Here is an 18,735-nt window from a genome sequence, read left to right on the forward strand (position 1 = left end):
TTCTGCCTGGAAAAGCCCTTGTGTCTCCAGCTTTGCCATGCTGCTGATTTTTGTTTGTTTGTTTGTTTACCTGAAAAAGTCAAGCACAACTCAGACACCCGAATGTGTGGGAAAGATTTCACTGTGTCTATGTGTGGTCTGTTTTTCAAAGCCATCAGTGGGATCAACATTTTACCACCATTGTGCCCTAAAATCTCCAAAACATACTTTGCTTGTTGAGGCCAACAGGAACTGACACTCCTGGCGGGAGCTGAGCTCTTCTGCACCTGGTCTGGGGCTTTTCTGGCAGCCCTGGGGTGGGATACACCCTGAGAATGACACAGTGCCTGGATGCAAGTTCATGGGGGAGTTTCTAATGGGTGGAATTTCTCTGGTTGGTTTCGATGAGGAAGAATCTGGGTTGAATTTCCCCCGTTTATTAAGAGGCTCATGAGTTCTCTTGAAATTCTAAGATACTTCAGAAGACTCCAAAGCAGACATGTTCCAAGAGCATGCCCTCTTCGTGCTGTCTTCCACTGTTTTAGGACTCTTGGCTTGTGTTAGCCTCAAATGGAACAATACCTGGAGTGTACATTGATAATTTGATGTAGTTGGTTATGGAGAGCAATCTTCTTTGCTGTGCGTTTACTTGCACAAGGTGAGTCTGAAGGTTTGTGTAGTCTCCTCAGGTAAAATGCTAGAGCATTACAGATCTGTGCTTCAGATAGTCTGGACTAGGAATAGGACAGCTTGAAGGGTTAACCACACCTGTTTAGATCCTGGCACTGGTGCAGTCAGCGTGGACTGCACATCCTACTGTGTTCATCAGTGCACTTCTGCATCTGTTACTGCAGCTGATCTCAGAGGAGTGCTGTGAGGTTCAGGTTTTCTAATGCTTAAATTTAAATGTGTAATTTTTGAAATTATGGCTTTAAGAATTTTCTCCTTATCAAAATAAAACATATCAGTTAACAGAATTTTTAAAAAAAGACTGAAAATCTTAAGTAAGGGAATTGAGATTTCTGCAATTCTCCAGTACCTAGAAATTAACCACTTAACACCTCTGGTGCGTATCCATTTCCACATGTAATTCTTTTTCTGTATATTGGCACGTATATCTGTAGATTACACTTTTCAAATTGGGATCCTTCTATAAAGACACTACATTGTTCCAGGCTTTGTACTTGTGAGTATTTACCAAGTTATAAATAGTCCTTGAAATTCTGGTATTTGAGAGCTGAAATTTTCTGTTGAAAGGAAACCATGTAATATTGTCGAGTAACTGTTTCCTATTATTTTCAAGATCCTGAGGCATATCCCGGCATACATTTCCTTGAGCATTTGGGATTAAGTCCTGAACACACACCACAGATGTGGGATGGCCACAGCATCTCTGTCCACCCTATGAGGGTTGTTGGTGAGATGTCAGATAGAGAGATAGGGATTTCACCCTCGTTTTATGCTGGGAAATTTGTACTGACTTCCCAAGGGTTCACAGCAAGGATCCAGGTGCCTCTCACCACCTGAGTGGTGAGAACAGCACTGTTTGCAAGTGCCAGTCACCTTGTGTGGTGGTCAGGGCTCTCTTTGCAAACTTTCTTCAATGTGCTTTGTGGGCCTGATGCCCCCTGCAGCCCATGGAACAGAGATGAAGTAAACGGTGGGTCTCATTGCTTCTTGGTTTTTTTGGGGCTTCCCCTCTTTACTCAGTACTAACCTCAGGGTGACAGTCAGACCACTAGCTGCCTCCATTTTTGTCTCAGTCATTACTGGGAAACGTCTGTCAAGTCCCAGGTGCTGGGCAAAGAAAGGTTGAGTCCTCAAAGGTCGTCTGAGATGGGGGGAGGGAAAGATACAGACGGGCAGCTGTTGTGAAGCATGATGAAGGCCTAGGCAGAATCAGAAATGTCCTATTTGGTGAATTTGAGGGTGATGTTCCTGGAAGGTGACAAACCTCCCCTCTGGCACCTCAGTAGGCCCTTGTGGGCTCCTGTGCCTAAGGATTTGTTTTGTTCAGTCTCGCAAATCCTCTTCACGTTTCCTTCCTTTTGTCTGCTGTGACCGGCTTCCCATTGTTTTTGTACACAGCATGCAGTATGACTGCTGGAGTGGCGTGCACACTGACTTCTCAGCACCTGTTGCCTGGTCCCGTTCTTTCAGCACAAGTTCCTGAGGAGTTGTAACACTCTTGGAGTAACATGTTCTTTACTTTGAAAAGTAAGGTTGAAAAAACAGATTAATCTATTAGAAATGATAGCTGACATTACTGACCACATATTATGTGCCACACACTGTTGTAAGAACTTTACACTTATTTTTTGTTTAAGATTTATGTATTTATTTGAAAGACAGAGCTGTAGAGAGGCAGAGGCAGAGAGAGAGGTCTTCCATCCTCTGGTTCAGTCCCCAAATGACCATAACATTTAGAGCTGGGCTGTTCCAAAGCCAGAAGCTGGAGCTTCTTCTAGGTCTCCCACACAGGTGCAGGGACCCAAAGACTTGGGCCATCTTCTACTGCTTTTCCAGGCCATAGCAGAGAGCTGAATTGGAAGTGGAGCAGCTGTGATTCGAACTGGTGCCCATATGGGATGCTGGCACTGCAGGCATGGCTTTACCTGCTACGCCACAGCAATGACCCTGAATTTTACACTTATTAGCTCATTGTCTTTGAGAGGTACAGGTTATTATCCCATTTCTCAAGTGATCTGGGAATCAAGTCCATAAGCTGGATGGTGGGGTCATGCCCTATGGGTGCTGTCCTCTACTTTTTAAAGACTCTCTTTAAAAAAAAAAAAAAAAAGGATTTATTTGTTTGAAAGACAGAGAGAGAGATTGATTCTCCATCTCCTGGTTCATTCCCCAAATGACCACAACAGCCAGGGTTGTGCCAGGCCAAAACAAGGAGCCAGGAGCTTCATCCAGGTCTCCCACATGGGTTCAGGAGCCTAGGCACTTGGGTCATCCTCAACTACTTTCTCATGCACATTAGCAGGGAGCTGGATCAGAAGTAGAGCAACCAGGACTTGAACAATGCCTATATGGGATGCCTGCATTGCAGGTGGCATCTTAACCCATATTGCCACAGTGCTAGCCCCAAAGACTCTTATCTGACTCTTATTAAACCTGGGAGTTTAATGCGGTTGGTTAGGTTGATTGCATATGAACACCAGCATGTGTCCAGGACCTTGCCCATTTCCTCTCAGGGCCGGAGAACATCACACACCCAGGTAACTGTGGGGTGGCAAGAGACCCGAGAGGAAAAGCTCCGTTTTCAGCCATTCACTCACCAGCCACATGAATGGCATCTATTTGCAGGTTGCTGTCTTACATGCTTGTCTCGTGGTGGTGTCACAAGCAGCCATGACCCCTGCTTCTGAGAAACTCACAGCCCAGAAAGCTGGAAAATACCGTGTCCCACAGTAAGTGTGCACATGGTTCCAGGTTGCAATGCTCAGTACCCTCCAGACTCCTAGGGCCTGTGGATTCCAGCCCCAGCACTTCCTGCTCTCTAGTGGACAGCTGTCATTCCAGGGTCTTGCAAGAATAGATGGAATCGTAGAGAGCTCTTGTCCAAAGCACTTACTTGGGGGTTTGGATTTATTATTGTGCTAGTACCTGGCTTAAATAATAAGCTTCATCATAATGGAGGAGAATTAAGCCATGTTTTGTATCAGTATCAGTGTTTTTTTTTTTTTTTCTCTCTCTCTCTCTCTCTGTTGAGACTTGTAGTAAGCTGAAGCACCTGGTACTCAAATCGGTTTGAATGAAAAACTATATATACGTCTATGTGCATGCTTGAGCAGTGTCAGGCTTCCGATGGGTCTCTCGTTCCTGCGTAAGTCCCCAGTCTAGGGGTTTCTTCTGTAGCTTGATTCCAGCAAGAATAGGCACCGCTTCAGTATTCATTTCAGTGGCATTGACAATACTGACAATATAATTGACCTAAAAAGTTCTGGATTTCCTGTTAATGCACTTTAGAAATGTACATCAACTACCAAAAAAAATCATTTCTATCTACATTTCACTTGATTTCCATTTTCAAGAGAGAGGCTTCATCATTATTATTCTATTTGAATAGCACTGATATCTTGAAGGATGGAAGGAGATTTCTATTGTATGCGGGAGTACTTTATTTCGATATTTTCTTTGTCTGATTATACATGATAAACACACATTAGTGACATTTCGTGCATGTTTGGAAGATAAATGGGGATATCTCTTTAAACCATTCCTGACACTTGCTAACCTGTGAGCTTAATGGCATTTTCTCTTTGATTCAATAATTTGTCTGTCAAAAAAAAGCTGGGCTGACATTCTCCTTGTTGTGGGATTGAAATGGAAAGAAATCTCTCCTCTTGAAGATAATTTTTTTTTAAATTGAGGGGAACATTTTAGGATAAAAATGTTTTTGAAATTATTTGGGTTTTTGGTGGTGGAGGTGGGATGGGGGCGGGGCCCCAGAGTTGGTGCTGATGCACGCAGAGCCTTGACATAACATGTGTGGCAAATGATAAAAAGGAGCCCATTACCTCAGTCTGAAAGTCCTCTTGAAATAATTGGGGGACGTGTGAAATCTTGGAAATGAAGATGGCTCCTACTGCCGTGTGTCTCATGGGAGACCTGTCAAGCTCCCCGGCGTGGAGGTGGTGGGGTTGAGGCGTGTCTCTGCGTGCTAGGGATGGCTGTCACTCCACGTACCTCCCGTGGTGGTCTGTCGGCTTGGCTTGGCTGAGTGATGGGGAGAGAACCTTGTCCCAGCATCATCTCAGAGACCGTCTAAATCCAGGTGGTGGCTTTTTTGTGCTTGGAGGTCTTAGGTCTTAGATGTGGTGTTCGGGGGCAATGTAGAGTTCACAGAGGCAGATGGGGGCCTCAGGGTGGGGCTCGGAGCTCTTAAGGGAGGTCTGTGAGTCTGTGATCATGGTGGCCAAGCATAGGAGGGCATGTGGGCAGTTTCAGAGCCAGATGGACGTGACCCCAGATGCGCTGCTGACTCGGACTCGTCCCTGCCCTGTGTTAGAGGACTCCTTGGCATTCGCGTTAATGCAGATACAGGGCCCTGGCGGGGAGCAGATCAGGGAAAGATACTCGGCCTGTGGTCCTTGCTTATCTCCTGCCCCCTTCTCCCTGCCAAGGGGTCTTTCGATGCATCACTGATTCATTCTATAATTTTATTGTCTATTGTGTGCCAGGCCCTGGGGATGCATCCCAAGCCTTGGAGGTTGTTGACACTGAAGTTGGAAGTAAACCCAGTTTCTTGATTCTTGTTTGGATATTTTTCTATCCTACTCCATGTACTGTGAAAGCCCAAGGGTCTGTGATTTTTTTCTCGTTGATTGATTGTCCCTTGATATGACTTTTTGACACCCACCTCTGTCCCACCTGGTCATGGGCTTCATGTGTCAGAGAACCTGTGTCATTCTTCATGCTGGGTGATTTCATGCTGGGTGAAACACGTCAAATTGAAGTCACCATCCCCCCTCTTTTTTTCCCCCAGTCTAAGTGTGCCACAGCACAAAGGGCCATTTTGAACATCCTGAGCTCTTTATGTGGGAGCCTCATCACACAGCCTGTCAGACATCTTACTATGAGCCCCTGCCCCACCTTAAGTATGATTTAAGGAGTTAATGTTGTGAGATTTTTGTATGCCTTTTAAAAATCATGTTTACATCTTTGAGGCTGAGAATAAATTATGATTTACTTTTTGCTCTATTTATGCAAGTTGTTAGCTGTAAAGCTTGAACTAATTTGCACTTGACTGACCAATGAATGTAATGTTTCTTTCCAGTGAAATTTGACAAAAACTGTGTTAGTCTTAATTTTGCAAACTTCATTTCACGTTTTGAAGCCATTTTTGTTTTTCACATCTCAAACATTTCACTGGCACTTAACAAAATGTAATGGAGAGCCCTTGATGCTGTACCTACAGCTGCTCACGGGTGAAAGGCTCTGAGAATGGAATGTTTTGTACCAACTCACCCAACACCAAATCCTGGGCCTCAGCATTTGCTGGCCTTTGGGAGACCCTGGTTAGGGTCGGCCTGTTTGGGAGCCTCCCTTCTGAAACTGCTAAGAAGGGGATGAGTATCAGGGAAATGACCTTGAGGTCGCAGGGGGAACTCCTGTTGCCGTTCACGGTGGTGCAGTAGTAAGCTCAGGATGGCAGCACAACACTGTGTGGCTTCAACGCACTTCTGAAGGCTCAAGGTCCACCATCAAGATGCCAGCCGACACAGTTCTGGTGAGGGCTCTTCTCAGCTTACTGTCAGCCCTCTTCTCTTTATGTCCTCACAGGGCAGGAGAGAGGGAACTGCTCTGGTCGCTCTTCTCCTGCTCCTGAGGGCACAGTCCTGTCATGAGGGTCCCACCCTCGTGACCTCATCTAACTCTGATCACTCCCAAATATGCTCTATCCAGATCTTGTCAACTGAGTATTATGGAGTTAACATAGGCATCTGGTTAGGGGCAACATGGATGTTCAATCCGTAACACTGGGAAACGTTGGGCCTCGGAGTCTGTGGCCATGGGTTTCAACCCCCCCATCCCAACCACTTCTTCTTTTCTAAAAGATTTGTCTGTTTACTTGAGAGGCAGAGTCACAGAAGAGAAAGGTCTTCTACATGCTGCAACAGCTGGAGCTGGGCTGATCCGAAGCCAGAAGCCTCCTCCAGGTCTCCCACGTGGGTGCAGGGGCCCAAACACTTAGGCCATCCTCCACTGCTTTCTCAGGCCATAGCAGAGAGCTGGATCGGAAGAAGAGCAGCCGGCATATGAACTGGCAGCCTTATGGGATGCCAGCGCTTCAGGCAGAGGCTTAACCCACTAGGCCACAGTGCAGGCCCCCCCAACCATTTGTTAGCAGTTTTGTTTTACTATGTTGATCATCCTCTGAACCTCAGTTTCTACTTCTCTAAAATGGGAATCATGATCCATTTGCAGAGATATTTGCTTTAGAAGTAATATTTGTAAAGAGACTAGCACCCACTCGATAATTCCTCTCATTATAATTTCCCCAGTCACCTAGGGGCATTTTTAATTAATGAGTGCAGCAGCTAATTCTTGAAGAATGTGCAGCTATGGATGTGTGAAATTGTGATGGAGAAGCTGGCAAGGCAGGGAATCAGAGGCCAGCAGTGTGGCAGGAGGCAGGAAACTGGTACCTCACCTGGCACTGAGACAAGACTGGGCCCTTCTCAGAGGAGTTTGTTTCTCCGTTTCTATCAAGTTTCATGCTTGTAGGGAACTCCTAAGCTTGTGCAAGGTTGCAGAGGGTGGATTGAGAAGGTTCTGTAGGGCTCATATCCTGGAGAAGGCATAGGACTCAGGGCTGAAAGATGCCCAGGCTGGACAGCTGAGCTTGTGTGTTGTTACCCAGGAAAGGATCTATGATTTTCTCTCTCGAGGCCTCACTTGGCCATTTCCAGAGTAGGAACTGCAAGGTGGAATCACTAGGCCAGTAGAGGTTGGTGTTTGTGCAGTTGGCTCTAGACTGCACGTTGCTAGTGTCTGGGGGAGGGACTAACAGCCCTCATTTTGAGTGTCATGAGAACAGGCCCAGCCCTGGCTGTGACAGTCCTCCATAACCAAGTGTCTTCCTGTTGGAGGTGATGGGCAAGTGGGGACACTGGAGGCAGCTGAGAGCCCCCCAGGTCCTTCCTCATGAGAGGCAGCTCCTGCAGCAGGTGAACCTTTCTGACTCAAATAAGTCCTGCCCTGCCATTGGAAAAGAGTTCCTATCCTTCCTCTTCCCCACTTCCCTCCCCCTTCTTCCTTGCTCTCCCCTCCCTCCCTTCCTTCCACCACTTGAGTGTTCAGTGTGCGTCAGGCACTATGCTAGGTGTGTGTTTTTATCAAGTCCCTGAGTAAAACTGCTGAGCATCTGCATGAACCTTATCATGAACATTGAACAGAGAACATGATTTGCAAGTATATTATATATATATATATACAATATATATATATAATTACAAATAAATTATAAATATAAAATATATATATACTTACAAATAAATATATACTTACAAATATATATACTTACATATATATATATATATATATATATATATATATATACTTACTTATATATTGGAATGTGAACAGTGCTCTGTGAGTAGAAGAAAAAGAGAGTTGCTGAGTGTCCCGGGTGGAGGTGGTGGGATAGCATTGAATGGGGCAGGCCTTCGTTAGCCAGGTGCAGTGAATAAATAAGTGCCTGGGGAATTAGTTGAAGAAGTGAGCTGAAGGGGAAAGGACTGAGTTTGCCACCTGAGCTTGTAGTGTCTGGTTGGGGCAGGAAGCCTTACAATGCCTGGACTCTTGTCCTTACACATTCAAGCAACATGGTTTAGGGAGATGAGGAATGGCCTGCCTGCCCTTCATCTCCTGTGACTCATGGTACCATCAGGTAGGGCTTGGAATCAGATGGAGACTGAGTGGTGGGTTATAAAGCCAGAGTGGCTTTGGTTTGTCTCTGGTCGCCCAACACATTTGTTGACCAGTGCCTTGAAAGGCCAAAGGAAGAACTGAGTAAGTAGAACTGAATGAGTAAAGAGTGAAACTCTGACCTGTGCTAAGTGTGGGTAATTCCTGGGTTCTTGTGAGTTACTAGTTGACCGTAGAGTCTCAGTGGTAATTGTTTTAAGGTGCTTTGCTTTAAATATAGGCATTTGTATTTCTGAGTAAATTATCAAACACTGCAAAAAATCATCAAATTTTGGTGTGTTGTGTATTATGATATAGTTCCAATTTGGTTTTCACTTGTCCTCCATAACCAGGTGTCTGGTTAAAATCAAAGATTTGCCATCAAGATAGACAGTATTTGGCCAGCGCTGTGACGCAGGGGGTTAACTCCCTGGCCTGAAGTGCTGGCATCCTATATGGGCACCAGTTCTAGTCCTAGCTGTTCCACTTCCAATCCAGCTTTCTTCCATGGCCTGAGAAAGCAGTAGAAGATGTCCCAAGTCCTTGGGCCCCTGCACCCAAGTGGGAGACCCAGAAGAACTCCTGGCTCCTGTCTTCGAATTGGCGCAGCTCCGGCTAATGCAGCCAACTGGGGAGAGAACCATCAGATGAAAGACCTCTCTCTCTGTCTCTCTGCCTCTCCTCTCTCTGTGTAACTCTGACTTTCAAATAAATAAATAAATCTTAAATATATATATATATATATATATATATATAGAGAGAGAGAGAGAGAGAGAGAGAGAGACACAATATTTTCTAAACTGCCAAGTAACTTCCCCTGTTGTTTAAAACAGAGAAGATGCTGAGTGACAAACTTGCTAGTCACCATCCCAGGCTCATAGACTGTTAAGTGCTCCTGGACCTCAGTCATGACATGGAGGTGGAAGCAGAGGATTGGATGTTTGGTGGACTCACTGGCTTAGTGGCTGGCTGTCATGAGACAGACCTGGAGAAACCTGATGAGAAAGACAGATGGGACCAGGGAGGCACAGACAGGCTACACCCCAGTCTCCTGTGTCAGAAGTTCCAGCAATGGGCTCTACATTTGTGGTGTTGAGTAATTTTTCACATGATGTTGTTCTCAATGGTGTAGGAGTTTGAGATCACACCAAGGTCAGTTTTGAGGGAGGTGATTATGTACTCTCTGCTTAAAATGTTTATTTTGTTGGTACCTGTACTTTCATACTGGGAAAACAGTAGATCCTTACTGCTGGAAGTCATATGAGACAGACACATCGCCCTCCATCAAAGGACCATTCCACTCTCCCCTCTTTATATTTTGTTCATTTTTCCCCTAAACATAGGATTCTCCTATAAATTTTACTATTTAGTGGCATTTCAACCAATTTGTGGAATATGGAATTAGAAATTAAGCTTATTTTGAAGACCTCTCATGTGTGGATTTCAAAACTTGCTTGAAATGAACTTGTCTTTTGATTCTGTTTTGCGTGAACTTTTTAAGTATTCTCCTACTGTTAACTTTGTTTTTAAAATTCCAATACAAGATGCATGTATCTTGACACAGTTTTTTCTTTCTTTTTCTATTTTATTTAAGGTATACAAACTTCATGCATTTCATATATACACATTTAGGAACATAGGAATTCTTTTCACCGTACCATCCCTCCTGCCCGCACTACCACCCTTCTTCCTCCCTCTCCTATTCCCATTCTGATTTTTTACAAAGTTCTATTTTCAGTTAACTTTATACTCCTAAGATTAACCTTACAATAAGTAAAGAGTTCAACAATTAGTATGAAGGAAAAAAAAAAAAACCAACACTGTTCCTCAACAGTTAAGATAAGGGCTATTCCAAATGATCACATCTCAATGTGTCCATTTCATTCCTATAGATTACCATTTAAGTAATCTATTAGCTACCATAGATTGGAGAGAATGTATGGTATTTGTCTTTGGGGGACTGGTCTATTTCACTAAGTATAATGGTTTCCATTTGGATCCATTTTGTTGCAAATGACAGGATTTCATTTTTTACCACTGTGTAGTATTCCATAGTGTATATGTACCATAATTTCTTTATCCAGTCACATAGTATTCCAGAGTACAGTCTTTCCAGCTTGATGAAATTCATTGATTGACTCAGTGCTTCCCACATAGAAAAATTTGATGAGCTTCAGCAGCTGAACAGGTACAAGGACCCAGCTGTCTCATACCACCAACCTCTTGTCCTCACTCCTCTTAGGAGAGAACAGGCCTCATTCAAGTTGTCTCCATTCTCTGTAGGAAGCTAGCTTTTAGCTAAGTTGATTTTGTCCCTTTTTGGGGGAGGTTCTGGGCTGTGAGAAGACCCCCTCCAGTGAAGGGGTTCAGGCTGATTGAATATGTAACAAAATGAGAGTGAACAAGCAAGGTGGTCAGAAGTGTACTGGTCAGAGTGTATGGGTCGTGCCTTGTCCTCAGGCAAGATTCAGACCCTGTCTTTAAAGTCTACAGCCCAGTTAAGGAGTTGGAACTTTTCTGTTCCTGAACTGTGCATACCATGCTATAGGGCAGCGTACAGTGAGGACCCTGCAGGACCACTTTGGGCTAACGGGTCAGCAAGGGCTGTTGAGGGGAGTGAGAGCTTAAACCGTGTTCAGGAGAGCCTGGGGGAGTGTAGCTGAGCAAAGGCAAGGAGACGCTGTACGGCTGCCCCTCCAGAGTCAGACGGGCTGGGTGGCGTGGGGGCTCTCGGAGACCAGGGCCCACGGAGGCAAACAGAGTGACCCTTCTGTGGACCCTGGGCAGAGAGGAGCAGCAGCAGCACAAAGCTCAGCCCTCAGCGGAGCCAAGCTCCAAGAGCCCCCTTCACAGACACATAAATATTTAATAATCATCTGTCTACAACCAATCTAGGGGAAAAAAATCTTTAAATAGACTGCTCGAAAGGCCAAAACCTGCATTTTAATTGAGGTACTTTGAATTACTCCCATTAGTCAGTCGCCCTGACTTTTCCTTAGTTGAGGGGTGGATTGTTTTTGAAAAGTGAATCACAATTATTAGCAGTGCTTTAAAAAAAAAAAAAAAAAACTTGCTGTTTGGATGAAAGAATAAACCAGACTTCTTTTTTTTTTTTTTTTTTTTTTGTTTTATTTTTGACAGGCAGAGTGGACAGTGAGAGAGAGAGACAGAGAGAAAGGTCTTCCTTTTGCCATTGGTTCACCCTCCAATGGCCGCCGCGGTAGCGCGCTGCGGCCGGCGCACCGCGCTGTTCCGATGGCAGGAGCCAGGTGCTTCTCCTGGTCTCCCATGGGGTGCAGGGCCCAAGCACTTGGGCCATCCTCCACTGCACTCCCTGGCCACAGCAGAGAGCTGGCCTGGAAGAGGGGCAACCGGGACAGGATCGGTGCCCCGACCGGGACTAGAACCCGGTGTGCCGGCGCCGCAAGGCGGAGGATTAGCCTAGTGAGCCGCGGCGCCGGCCTAAACCAGACTTCTTAAAAAAAAAAAAAAAAAAAGATGTGGCTCTTTTAGAACGCAGAGTAAGAGGGCCAAGTACGCAGAGCCCCACTCCAGGGTGCGATTGGTAACAGGCTGAGGGCCTCGGAACGCCTTGCTAAGCATTTCCTTGTCACATCACCTCTGTGGTGCTCTCTGGTCCCGCTGAAGTTTGCAGGATGGAGGTGGGTGGGTGGGTGTTGTATTTATTTTCCCTATTCCTGCCCCTGGGCCTGCCTTCTCCTGATGCTCCTTTTGCACCCCTTGTATGTCATGCGAGCCAATTTCAACAGTCTTTGTTCTCTGTAAAATAAACCTCAGGCCATTAAGCACGCTTTTTCGTTTTTTCGTTCCCCGGGCTCCTTGTCTCCCTTTCCTTGGTCCCTGCCCTCTCCCCCTCCTCCACTGTCATGCCCTCCGTTGGCTGCCTGGGGAGGGTTGGAGGGAGGCAGATGCCCTTGAGGGGAACACTGTTGCCTGCCAGGGCATGTCCGCTCCACTCTGGAGCAATGTGCCGTGAGATCTGTGTCATGGAGCCGGCTGCAGGGTCACCCCCCCCCCACCAGAATTGATCTTGCTTATTCATCTGCTTCCCTGGGTGTCACCCTGTCCCCCAGGGTGGCCTTCCTTTGGATGAGTTGATTGAAGATTGACTGCAGTGTTGAAAACCACCTGTGCCGACCACTTTGCAGCGTGAGATGGGGATGGAGTGACATTTGAGGAAGAAAGTTCTGCTGCCGCCCTTTGCCCCTAACCTGGGGGACATCCCCAGAATAATTTGCTATGGAATCACTTATGCACCAGGACGAGAAGTACTAATTGGATGTGAGCATGAGATACGCTTGAGAAGGAACTCTGGTTGTAAGCAGAGGACGTGAGAGGAAGCTGAGTCGTCTTTGTCCTGGGCTTGGTGTCCACACTCACTTACCTCGGATTATTTTTAAAACCAGCGGGCATCATGGACCTGAATCCCATAATTTATTTGATTTTGGGTCATTAACCCTTGCTCTGCTTATGCAGCAAATGACTTCATCATCGGCAGTGATGTGTGGTCCCAACTGTGGGGGTCCCTGGCTCTCGGCAGCTCTCATCTGAAAATCAATTTTAAGCAAGTGGCAGGCATTAGAAATCTTCTCCGCTCATAGGTTTCTGCTGCGTGGCCTGTAGCAGCGTTTGAAGAGGCGACAAGGGTGGTTGGAAGGGAGGGCAGCGAGAGCAGCGTTCCCAGGAAGCTTCTGGTGCTGTGAGACTGTATGGTGGGCTCCCTCGCCAGGGCCTCTGAGGAGTGGGCAACGGCTCGCAGTCTGGAAATAGGGAGAAGCAGAGAAGGGAGCAAGCCTCCATTGAGGGCTCCTGTCTGAATCCTGAATAAAATGGCTTCAAATCGTTGTTTTGATTCCTGTTGACTGGAGGCTGGAGGGGCTTTACTGGTTAAGCTTTTAAAGCCGTAGCAGTTTCCACTCTTTTTTCCCCTGTTATTGCTGCACATACCTTTTCTCCAGTTGACCTTGAAACACATTAACTCATCTTTGGAGAAAGAAACTGAGAAACAGAAAATACCTTTTGCTTTCAAAACTGACGCTGGCTTCTGTCTCACTTGATGTGCTACGTAGGTAGTTGCCCCTGCCTGGCACTCCTGGCTGCAGGACGTGAAGATGGGCATGGCCAGGGCTGGCCTGCCTCCCAGCCAGGCAAGTGAGCGAACACTCTGTGGCTTGCCCCACTCTGTCCCTCTGCCACACTGGACAATCTGGTCTGCTGTGTTAGGGGTCAGGGACCAGTATTTGACCAATGCTAGAGAGCCCCTGAGAATGGGCCCAGCCCTAACTACTGCCTCCATGAGCCTGAGCTTCCTTAAACAGTCATGTGAAATAATTTGTACTCTTGAATTTTCAAGTTGAAATATGTGGAGATTTTAGAATTTGCTTTAAAAAAATTATTTACTTGAAAGGCATTTACAGAGTGGGGTGGAGATCTTTCATCTACTGGTTCACTCCACAAGTGGCTGCAATGGCCAGGGACAGACCAAGCCGAAGCCAGAGGCCCAGAGCTTCGTCTGGGTCTCCCACATGGATAGCAGGGGCCTAAGCACTTGGACCATCCTTTGTTGCTTTACCAGGCACATTAGCAGGGAGCTGAGTTATTATCAGAGCATCCAGGACTTTAACTGGCACTCAGACATGGAATGCTCACATCACATGGGAGACCTGGAAGAATCCTGGCTTCAGGTTGGCACAGCTCTGGCCATTGTAGCCATCTGGGGAGTGAGCTTGTGGATGGAAGGCTTTCTCTCTCTCTCTCTCTCTCTCTCTCTTTCTCTGCCTCTCTGTAGTCCTGTGTTTCAAATAAAATAAATCTTTTGAAAAAAAGAAATTGAAGTAGAATAGGTTTTGTAATTATTTAGTCAATTCCATTCTATTATTGTTATTGTTGTTACAGATGACGAACATACAACCCAGACTCTCGTGTGCCTTTTTCAAGGTCGCACAGATTGCAGGGAGCAGAAGCAGTGGAGAACCTGGGTCTCCTGAGCAGTGGTGTATTTGCAGTGGGTGGGACAGGTACAGGAAGGGGCAGGCGGTAAGGGGCTGTGTTTTTTTGCAGAGAGCTGATAAACCTAGTAGCGCCTTTGCTCTGTGTTGCAGTACTACTGGGAGTGGACGGCACCTGGCAGTGTCAGTACCAAAATGTCTTTCCCTGCCAAGGTGGCAGCCCCCACTGGCCCCTTCCCTGCCTGTTGGTATGCATGCTTCCTCATTCCCAGTTCCATTGTCTATTGCAATAAACTGGGGTGCGTCTCTCATCAAATGAACAACACGCCACCAAAAAAACAAATCTCCCATTACGGATTCCCCCTACTTCTTTGGAACCCAGCAAGGAAAATCATCTCTGGATGAACCTACTTCAGCTAGGCATCTTACAGTCTACACGCAGGGCACCCCAGTGAGGACACGGTGGCACTGGCCAACCCTTGCCTCACCTGCATCCCTCTGATCAGTGAGCATGGGATGCTGGTCAGGGGCTCTCAGCCTTGGTCTGGGTTAGAGGCAACTCCTAAATTGAATCGTCTCCCAAATCATCAGTCTCCAGGGAACATCCCCGTGGTCTGCAGGTCTGATTGACATGTGCACTTGCACACACGTAGGCACATGCATGTGGATGTGTGTCTTTGTGGTCATTTTGGTCACAGACGGGTTGCAGTGCCACTTGTGCATCCCATTGTGGCCTCGGGTGCTGAGTCATGGGTTCTGGCAGATGCTGCCTCTTCGCCAAGCACCCCCTCCTCCCCTGGCCCCTCCCCTCATCTTCCTCCCATCAGAGCTCACCTTTGGCAGAAATCTCCCCCAAGAACTAAATGTGAGCCTCAAAGAGATGTCATTAAGGTATTTTTCACAATATTTCCAAGGCAGTTTCCTCCCCCTGCCTCACCTTCTCTCATTTATAATGATGTCTCAGCAGCTCCCCAAATCTGCACAGCAGCTCAGTCCCCTCTCCTCTGAGAAAGCAGTCTTTTCCCGCCCAGCAGCCCTGGGAGAAAGGTCTTTGGGATGGGGAGGTGGCCACCAAAGCCCCCTCACTGCTGGATTTCTAGGCCAGCAGGTGAGCAGGCAGAGTGATTTTCCTGGGAAAATGGGAGACTTCAAATGGTTTTGTGCTGTCTTTGCTCTAAGCAAGCACCCTGAGGAGTTTCCACATCTGCCAGGTCCACAGTGGTGCTCAGGGCTCTCTTCACCCCGCTCAGAGCTGTATTTTTTTCACAGTAGGTGACATCCTTCTGGAACATTCTCAGCATGTTTTTTTTTTTTTTTCTTTTTTCACTCCCCCACTCCTCCCTCTCGTGTCCTCTCACTCCCTCAAGAAACAAAAAATGGAGTCTTCTGTTCTTCCTGTACCCTGAGCTCTTCCTGCATGCACCCCTGAATCCCTCGTGTGGGGGATTCTCAACAGGTAGCCCAGCCAGGGAACAGGAAGAGGCCTGGCCTGTGTCTGGAGCCTTCCACAGAGACTAGTGCACGCAGGCCCCGGCTGAACTGAGGTCCTGGGGGCAAATTATCCTCTGCTAGGAATGCTGGGACTTGACATTCAAAAATTCTATTCATTGAAAACAGACTAGCCCTGAAAACCTGGTTTAGTAGCTAAAATCTGTAACCACAAGAGGATAAATCTAGTTTGGCTTGTTTGTACTGGTCTAATTTAATATGATCTCCCTTGGAGTTTCCAGCGTCTAGATTTTCTAGATCATTAAATCCATTACTTTTCAGTGTTAGCTTTTTTTTTTTCCCCTTAGGAGGACGGGCTGTGGGTGGATTTATTTTTTAGTGGCATCCCACACTAATCATGGAAGCCTTATCCAAGCCCATTTGGGTGGTAAGGTGTCTAATTTCTGGGCCCAGGGGCTTTTTCACCCATTTAACACAAAGACCCCAGCCGCTGAGACAGAGAAGGGCCTGCTTGCTGTAACTGCTGCCGTTGTAGGGAGTGGAGGCCGCTTCCGGCCATCTACAAATGCCCAGTGCCAGAATGAGGGGTGTGGGAGTGTGGCCTTCTCATTTCCCTGACATCCAGGGGTCTCAGAGTTACCACTGTGGCCTTGGCCCAGTGAACCACCCCTTCCATCCTCAGTCCCTTCATGTGACCAGTGGAACAGATCTGGCACTACCTCCCAGTGTCGGGGGATGGGACAGCTGAGAACTGGGGGCACATCAGGAAATGCTTGTAAAAGTAGCCGCCCTGTTTCCTGAGGATTAACCCCTCCGAGTCTCAGTGTGTCCATCTGTAAGAGTGGGATTATAGGGGATTGAGTTAGAGTTTGACACCATCTACTCTCTCTGCTTTCACTTTGCTTAGTCAGTGGGGGAATAAGCAGAATTCTGGGGAGCCGAGGCATCTTGGGGAGTGGGTGGTTCCTTTTAGCTCTATCCTCCAGGTACCTGCCTTGGAGTGTTGGAGAGCAGCCAGGAAGCGTGGGCATAAGGTCAAGGAGCTGGACCCTGAACAGAAATGGATAGATGTATTCCTGTCTTCCCAGGTATCTCCTGATGGGGTGCAGTGGGGAGGGTAGGAGGAGTCCAGAGCTGAATGGGTGAGGCCCACTCACCTCCCCCCCCCCCCCCACTCCCTGAAGGCCCCCAATAGAAAAGGAAACAATGAGGGCTCGGCAAGTAAACGCAAGGCCTGTGTGGGAGGATTGTCACTCTAAGATTAGAGGCGGGATCTTTGTCGGGGTCAGGCAGCCCAAATTGTCCAGATGATTCGAGAAGAGTAGGCAGCCTTGCCCAAAGCTGTTCCCTGGAGGGCACTTAAGCAAAGGTCCACTGCTGACATGGAGCTTCTGCCTGCAGGTCACGGTAGCCCCTAGTCTGTACCAGGTTCCCGTCTTCAGGATGGAGCAGTGTCCTGCCAACCAGCGTTCTCCCCATGCTTCCAGCCCTAGCTCTCATCATAGACAGGGCTGTGGGCCATAGTGTGACTTAGATATTTTTGTCGGAGCTTTCCTGGCCTGCTGTCACAGCAGGCTGCCAAGAGAAGAGCCCCCAAGTTCTACATTTGATTGTGAATTTGAATCCGCGACTTTGTGTGTGTGTGTATGTTTTCCTCCAGGTCTTTACAAACTTTACTAAGACGGTCTTTTGTTTCATCTCTTCAATGGTCTCTGTGGGTGTTCCCACCTTGTAACCCTCCAAAGAGAAAGCAAGCCTGGGAACAAAGCAAGCCAGGAGATAAGTTGTACAAATTGCTGGTTTGAGCAGTGAGGCCTTGTGTGCGTGTGGGATAGACACTGGAGTGAAACTCTTCCTGGCTAGATGGTAGCTTTCTCTGGGCAGAAGACCCTGCACAGTGCCTTTTCCTGCATGACTGGGCCATCTTTCACACAAACCTTGATGCTGAGTCGCTGGCTTCTGAATATAAGCCCATGCACTCTCAACGGGTCAGGAGCAACAGTCCAAACCTGCTGTCTGGCTTTGTATTAGGAATAATAGAGCCGCTAATCTACTTGATCTGGCCATGTCAGATAGAGAAGAGTGGGGATGCCCGTGTTCAGAGGTGCAAGGTGCTTGTAAAAGCAATTTCTATGGGGGAGGGTGATACGGAGAAGACACACAGGGAAAAAAAAAAAAAAACCTGAGCAAAGACTGTTGGAAACCTTTTAATTAGTACTAATTACCTCAGCAGAAAATGTTGGAAGCTTGAAAGGATTTGTGTCAGCAAGTGAAAGATCAAAGATTGCTAGACTCGCATTTTAATCTGTTGGCTATAAAAAGGAATCAGGGGGGTGGTAATGGGACCCAGGAGAATGGCTGCCCAGGTGGCTCTGCCTTAATCCCTTCTTTACTGCTGCAGCCTGAGGTCGAGTCCCAATTACATAATAAGATGATTTAATTTAATTTTTCTTTTTCTTGTTTTTGCCTTGACTCTAACTGGATGTAAAGGAGAGGAAGGGTCATTTTTCTCTGCTTCAGTGATTATAGGATGGGGCTAGGGATGATAGACTTGGTAACTGCACAGTCTTTTCCTTGATTTTCCCGATTTTTTTCCCCATCTGGTACAACAACAGCAGAAAACCCACACCCAGGGAAGAGTCCTCAAAGGACAAAGGGTGTGTAAAGAAGATAAGGGCCTTTTGGTGCAGTTTGAGCTTTGGTTGGGATTACCTGGGCGACAGGTAAACTGTGTTACTGGAAAACACACCTGCTCAATTCATTGCTGTGACAGTCCCTTGTTAGACCACGAGGGCAAGGAGAGAGAGAAGGGAGAGAGGGAGGAAGGAGAGATTTTTGACACTTCAAAGATTGGAGGCCTTTGTGTCTGCTCCTCTCTCTCTTTCTGCCACCTGCTTTCCCCACTCTCTAGGACAGG

General features: G+C 46.9%; 1 protein-coding gene across 1 annotated transcript in view; it reads left to right on the plus strand.

The window, feature by feature from the left end:
• Positions 1–18,735, plus strand: part of LRMDA (leucine rich melanocyte differentiation associated) — a 1,120,399-nt gene that overhangs the window by 570,513 nt on the left and 531,151 nt on the right. The gene's annotated exons all lie outside the window — the stretch shown is intronic.

Source organism: Lepus europaeus, chromosome 17, assembly GCF_033115175.1.
Source record: "Lepus europaeus isolate LE1 chromosome 17, mLepTim1.pri, whole genome shotgun sequence".
Taxonomy (NCBI): domain Eukaryota; kingdom Metazoa; phylum Chordata; class Mammalia; order Lagomorpha; family Leporidae; genus Lepus; species Lepus europaeus.